This window comes from Mugil cephalus, chromosome 18, assembly GCF_022458985.1.
Source record: "Mugil cephalus isolate CIBA_MC_2020 chromosome 18, CIBA_Mcephalus_1.1, whole genome shotgun sequence".
NCBI classification, from domain to species: domain Eukaryota; kingdom Metazoa; phylum Chordata; class Actinopteri; order Mugiliformes; family Mugilidae; genus Mugil; species Mugil cephalus.
This window is the reverse complement of record NC_061787.1, coordinates 23,412,980-23,420,233: the sequence shown is the minus strand read 5'-3', so window position 1 is coordinate 23,420,233 and position 7,254 is coordinate 23,412,980. Positions and strand designations below refer to the sequence as shown.

General features: G+C 46.1%; 1 long non-coding RNA gene across 1 annotated transcript; it reads left to right on the top strand.

Annotated features, from left to right (window-relative positions):
* Positions 1-6,087: 6,087 nt before the first annotated feature.
* Positions 6,088-6,659, top strand: LOC124995872. The gene is made up of 4 exons (XR_007110767.1): positions 6,088-6,112; positions 6,212-6,253; positions 6,319-6,389; positions 6,472-6,659. It is a non-coding gene; the product is annotated as an uncharacterized LOC124995872 (long non-coding RNA).
* The last annotated feature ends 595 nt before the right edge of the window (positions 6,660-7,254 follow it).

Sequence of the window (7,254 nt, the reverse complement as noted above, 5' to 3'; positions counted from 1 at the left end):
TTATTGATACAAAATGCTTTGAGTCATCGTTCACATCACACACACATTGCTTTTAAATTTTAGTTAAGATAAAATAAATATGTTTTTAAAACATTTTTTGTATATTCTCTTTTGTACAGAAGCGGAGTGAGTCCTTAATAAGTCTACTCATTTCCGCCCCGAAACAGGGGGTCTCTCGGTATCCGTCCTGGTGCACAGAGGGGATCCCCACCCTGTTGCTCCTTCCCACCTTCCACTCCCGGAGGGCCAGGCCGCCGCTGCTTTGACCTTTTCCCGTGTGACTCTGGCTCCTTCTTCCGAATAGGCACAGAGGCGATTCTTCTTTGTGGCAGTGTCCTTGGCTTGCCGCCTGCAACTCCGGCAGCTTTGGCCGTTGCTGCAGCAATCCGGATCACAGCCACGGGGGGGATCTGCATGTGCCTTCTTACCAGCAAGTTTCTGGAGGTACACATGGCGTCTTTGATGGCGGCTAGGGCGAGCCACTGCTTGGCAAACTCTTCTTTACTCTGTGATTTATTGTCATGGCTCACCCCATACAGCACCAGCTGGGCTGTAAGGACCTCCCTTGCTGGCAATACGGGAAATTTAAGGAGCCAGCCATTGCCCACAGGGCTTCGGCAGCGCTGCACTCCCAGAGCAAGTGCCTCACCGTCTCAGGTGCGCCACAACCCGGTCGGGGGGCAGGTTGACTTTTTTGCCATGCCCCGGGAGTGCATGACGGACCTGACCGGGAGGATCTCATGTGCCACCATCCATGACAGGTCCCGGAGTCTGTTTGGGAGAGCGGATGGTTTACATTGCGCCAAACTGTGGAGGGCTCGCCGAGTGCAAGCCCGCGCATTTGGGTTCACTGGCTCCCGTTCCTGCACAAAAAGAGATGACATGGCGATGGTTACATAAAAGCTGTAGGGTTTTTCACCCTCTAACTTAAATGCTTTAAAAACATTTGAATAAAAGCATATGCAGGTGGTAGGTTAAAAGACACAGGTGTTCTTAAGTCTTTGGGTATAATTTTCAGTCTTCTGAGGTAGGTCCCATCCCGAATCTTGTCATCGCCGCTGTCTTGAGATTCCTGGATGGGTCTGTGGCATTTGCAAATTTGGGGTGAAGTGTATCTGCTTCCGGGGGAAACAGACGTAAGTCAGGTTTCTCCCTTGCCTCCTTTTTCCTTTTGTTTCTTCATTTGGTGTCTCCTCAGTCTTTCCCATTTTGATCCCCCTATGAAGTAAAAAATGGCCCGATCTAGATTTAAAAGCACATTTTTCTAGGCGGGGTAAAAACAGAACTGATTTAGTAAAAGTAAGGTAAAATCACAGCTTTAATGATTAAAACCTTCCCTTCTATCGTCCCGTCCTCTAAGTCCCCAAAATCCTAGTCTTTGTCTAACTTTCCTACCACGTCTGTTTCCCAATTTTGCATTCCCTCCTCCCTCCCTGTCAAATTTTATACCAATATATTTCTGGTTTTCCTGTGTCTGAGTCACATCGAGTCCTGTTTTCTTTTGTCTGCGTCCATGCTCCGTAAAATTGTGCTTGAGTTTTTTCTCTGTTCAGTCTTGAGCCAGAGGCTTGTCCAAACCAGTCTGTCAAATCTAGAGTCTGTTCACAGATAAAAGGTCAGTGCATAAAATGTTTATGTCGTCCATGTACAAAATGCACTTGGTGGGGGAGTCCCCCGCTTCCCGAATTCCCACTCCATTGATTCTTTTGTCCCTTCTCAAGATCTGTGCCAATGGTTCTTTTACAAACCACATAGAGGAGGGCAGATAACGGACAGCCCTGACGGACACCGCAGTTAAAATCGACTGCTTTTGTAAGATGCCCTTTTAAATAGAAATCTGCTGCTAATCCCCGGTACAACAGTCCCACCCACGTTATAAACCTCTCTGGAAGCCCATTTTTTGCAGTATACCCTAAAAAGGTACTGGTGCGAGACTCGATCAATGGCTTTCTCAAAGTCTAAATTTAGGACTACTAGCCGAATGTTTCTGTCTCTCGCGTAACCCGATGGTGTACTCGGATCAGTACCAGGCCGTCTGTGATCCTCCTCCCCGTATGGCACAGACTTGATCCGGGTGAAACAAGTCCTCTAAACCATGCTCATCCGTGTCGCTAAAAAATTTGTTAAAAAGTTTACAGTCAGAGTTTAAGAGCGTGATTGGTCTCCAGTTCTTCAGGTCCGTTTTTTCTTTGTCTTTGTGGAGGAGTGTCACTGCCCCCACTCTAAAACTGTCCCGGTAAAAGGTCCAGCCGTTTAAAGTCTTTAAAAACAACAAGCAGGTCAGGTACTAAAAAGTCCCAGAACGTTTGATAAAATTCACAGGAAGTCCGTCAGGGCCTGGGGACTTCCCTCTCTTAAAACTCAAGATAGCCTTGTTAAACTCTTCAAGGGTAAAATCTTGGTTAAAATCACACTGTCTGTAACTGTCCGGTCAATAAAATCTAAAACTTCAGTCATTGTATCATTCTCAACAGCTTTTTCCTTGTATAAAATTTTTTATAGAATTTGATGACAACCTGCTGGGCCCCATCTGAAGTGCTTGCCAGGCTACCATCCGGCCCCCTCAGTTTTAGGACATTCCCTCCCCTTTTTCATAATTTTTTTAAAAAAGTATCTCCTACATTTTTCTCCTTCTTCTATTTCTTGTTCTTTACTTCGAAGAATAATTCCTTTACTTTGGATTTCTGCCAAATTTGACATTTCTGTTTTCACTTGCTTTATTTCATCATTAAAATTGAACCCATGTTTATTTAATCAAAATACCGTTGAAGTCGTTTTTGCAGTCCCATCATGCATCTGTTTTCTTGTACTTTTTTTTTTCCCTGCTCGTCTAAAAAAAGTCTGGGTCCTCCCTTTAACCATTTCCCACCAGTTGCTCGTGAGTTGTATAATCCTGAAGGGTCTGCCACTCTCTATATTGCTCCCTATACCGACTACTATGTCTTTGTTTCTAGGAGGGAGCAATTGAGTTTCCACAGACCTCTTCCTGGTGTCGCACCCAAAGTGAGTGATAAGTGCAAGATAGCATGTGGTGATCAGAAAAGAAGACAGGTGTCAATGTAGGGATCCGTGGGTGCACAGTCCCTGGGAACAAATAATCTATGGGAGAGGCTCTGGCGCCGTCACCACTGAACCCCGGTGAAGCCCTCCTCTCTTGGATGCATGATTTTAAAACAGTCCTGTAGTTAAAAACGTCACACATCGTCTTTTTTTAAAACCGACGCTTGTCCGTTTTAAAATCGTCTCCTGCTCCTCTTCTATCCCCTTTGCTTAAAATGCAGGGTTTAAAAATCACCCCCTAAATCAATGGGTTTTTGACCCAGCATGTGGGACTGCAAGTCTTCCAAAAGGTCATACCTGTCATTTCTTTCATTAAAACCATAAATATTAAGAAGGTTAAAATCCTGTCCCATAAAAGTCAAATGTGCTAAAAGCGCCCTACCGTCTTTCACCACCGTGCGGCCCTTCACCAGAATGTGAGGATGTTTTGATTTTAAAAAGGCCACCCCATCATTTCTGTTGTAATTTGACCCGCTCCATATTGATTTCCCTGACCATATGCCCTCCCATTGTGTGTAGTGTTTTAAAAAACGGTATGCAACATTCCTGTAATAAAAACACATCTGACTTAAAAGAACTAAGAAATGATAAAACACTCTGTGCTCTAACTCTCGACTTTACACTTCTCACATTTATGGTTGAGAAGGTAATTGCCATGAGTATTGTTAAAATAAACAGGTTTGACATTTTAAAGACTAAAATGTTATGACGAGTGGTTTGAACTAAAACACATGTTGTTAATTTCTTGTGAATGGAGCCCCCTCCTTCACTTCCACAGACTGAGAGTGAAGTGGTTGAGCCCCATTCCCCCTCGACGTCTAGGTGGGGGCCGTTGCTGCAATGTTGCGTTTAGCTTTGTGTCTTTCGGGGGTTTATTGTAGAGCAATATTAAAAAAAGAGACCTCATTGGGTGAATCGGAGGGGAAGATTCTTGACCCACCAAGAATCTTCAGAAGAATCTTCTGATGCGGTCTCAACCCTTCCCCTCTTCTCTGAGTTTTCAAGAGACTCAGAGGACAATTCTGATGCAAGCCTCTTAGAAGGTTGGGCATCGGGGAGGGGTTCATCTTGGGTTTCTTGATTGTCATGTTCCACCAGTGGGTCCACCCTCCCCCTGACCCATCTCCTCTGTTTCAGTGCTAGTCGTGGGGGTGGACCATGCCCCTCCCTTCTTCCACATCTCCACCAATGACGGGGTTTTTGGGGGGAGATTTGAAATTTCCGGCCCGCCCCTTCAATCAGCTCTGTAACCGTCTCTCTCCTTCCGCCATTTTGTACCATATCCTTTTGTTTTGTCAGTTTCAACTTGTTGGCAAAAGATTTTTGGGCAATCTCTGAACAGGTGGTCTCCCTCTCCCCAGGATTGCACTTTCTGCCATTTTGGGGCACTCCTCAAAGGTGTGCCCCAAATTTTTCTACATTTCCCACAAACGATTTTATCACATGCCTCTACCAGTGCCCATGCTCGCCACACTTGCGGCAGAGCTTGGGCTGTCCCTGGTAGTGGATATAGCCCCTGTTTTCACCAAGAACTATCATTGATGGTAGATGTTTCAGGCCCTGGAAGCCCTGGGGGTCCTGCCATTGTTGAATGGGTACCCTCCAGGCACAGTTTTCCCGATGCCGTCCTCATCCTTAACCCCTTTGGGAGCCTGGCCTTTAACAGTGCAAAATCTTCCCAGCCATGACAAATGTCCTCAGCATTTACTGTTTCATTGAACATTCTACAATAACCGTTTTTCAGGCTATTATCAGTCAGTTTCTCCACATTAAAAGCCGAGAACTGGGATTTCACATTTTCGTACCTTATCCAAAAGTCACGGAGTAACAATGCTGAACAGAAGCTTACGTCAAAGCCCTTGTTAAGGGTAAGGGCAGAATACAGTTGAGGTCATCTGCGTAAACTTCAAGGTCTTTTGTATTAGATTCCGTGAGAAGTCAAATCTTGACATCCCCACGTGTTTTCCCTCAACCTCCTTCGAAGAGAAGCGGACCTGTGGTGCCTCCGTGTGCCGGGATAGCTGGCCGACATTTTGGAGGCACCACCAGCTTGGGGTGCTAAAAAACAGCTATAAAATGTTTCTAACAAACAACTGGATTAAAACAATAAAACCAATAAATAACAATAAATTAATGCAAAACTTACCTTGTGTGCAAAACACGCAAAGAAAATGAACTACTTTATCCGTAAGGATGCAGCTGTAATAAACAGATGAACCCTTAAAAATAGACAAAGTTGTGCAATTATGTTCTCCAAAAAAGTTGGCGTAAAAGCTATGTCACAGAGACAATCACTTTCACCACCCTGAGGGAGCGATCGCAGTCTTAGCCAAAAGCCGAGAAGCGATACTCGCAAAGGCTTGGACAATATGTGTCCCGTCTCCACACCCTCACTCTCATCGTGGTTTGGTCCCAGAACGTCAGCTGGGATATGTGCCCCGGGGGGAAAGCTAAACCCACTATATGCTGTTTTTATCCAGCTCATCCTTCTGTCTCTCTCTCGCTCTGTGCGTGTGTGTCCCAGGCTGTCTACTGAAAGCGTTGCAGGAGTAAGATTTACAGTCTACACATTATCAGGGGAGAGCGCGCACGCAGTCCCCCCACTACCAGAAATGGCGTGGGTGGCACAAGTCGCAGGCGGGGGAGTCTGTCCCTGACACACCGTGCAGACTGATAGTGCTGACAATCTACGCCTTAGCAAAGCCAGGTCATACAGGTGCGTGTAGCCATCTGCTACGCTGCTGTTGTCCGGAACTCCGGGTCGGTTTCTATTCCGTATTTGAACGAGAAAGAAGATGGCGAGCCTCGTTCTCAATTGTGTCATAGGTGGTTGTTTACTGGTGAGGAGGTAGACAATAAAGATATGGCGTGCTTTTGTTTCCTTTGGCTGGATAATCAGGGTAACCGGCTGTAGCAGCATATAATTATGCGGCTGGGCGTGGCCAGGAGTCAATTATGATGGGGTCGTGGATAAAAGAGCGGCCCCTCCTACGCCTCCTCCCTCTGTCTCCCGCTGGCGTAATTTCTGGGACGTCCTGTGTGGCTGCAACAGGTAACTCCGGGGGCCGCGTACGTTTTGCCAGTTTTGTATTTGAGGGAGCCTTAACTATTTCTCTTGAAAAGAGAATAGCACTCTTGTGCTGTGACAAAGGGGCTGTGGGTGGATTCTGGCTCCATGTGGTCTCCTTGTCTGGTGCGTATCCTTTCTCGTTGTGCTGGATCTCTCGTTATCAGTAGTTTAATGTAGTGTGGTCACAGGTAAATGCTGGTAGCGGCTCGCTGCTCTTGCCTCGTCTCACTGGTTGCATGAACAGGTGCTGTACCATAAGGTATGTATTTCGTTCTTTCTGAGTCTAACCTGTCCTGTGGGGGGAGCGATCGGGTATTTAATTTCCTTTTTTGTTTAAGTAGGATCAAGTCCATCACCTCCATTGGCTCCCTTCCGTCTGCATGACCTCTGCTGCTTTGTCCTGCTTCAAGTTCCTGTCCGTCCGTGCAGCTGTTTCCCGGCTCGGGTTTGGCTGGCTCCGGCGTGCTGCGGTGCTTTGCTGCCGTCCGTCCTATTGCGCTTGTCGCCCACCTGTGGTTGGTTCGTTCGCCTTCGCCGCGGCTCGTAGCAGCCCGTTCTCGGTTGCCAGCGTCCACTCTTTTTTTAGTGAGGGTTTCGTGACCCCTTTTATCTGGTTCACACTTTTGGATTTCGTTTTTCATTCAATTCCGATTGTGTTCAATTGATGCTGGCGATTTGATTTGTATTAGCAGTTTTATCATTTCATCTGGTGATATTTTAACTTTGTATATTTGCTGATTATATTTGGTGCTTTTCTTTTTTTTTCAGGGGCTGACGGCCTGTAGTGGTGTGGGTGATCGTAGGAGATCCTCCTGTCTGCTGTGCCGTTTCCAGGGATGTGGGTCGTTCACGGGTGTGCTCTTTTCACGTGTGTCTGACTTTTGTTTTTGCATTTTCTTTTGTTTGGATCCTTTGTATTAATAAAATATTATTGTGACTAATTTCATGGGCCACGTCTCTTGCTTGCCGAGCAACGGACCTGTAAATTGTGTAAAACCGAAGATCTGGTAATAGTAATGTCCTTAGGGGGGAGTACCTGAGGTGGCGTTGTCTGGCAACAAGTATACTGATTTCAGTGTAAAATAACTAAGTACAATTTATTAGCCCTACCGCCCCCACAAGAC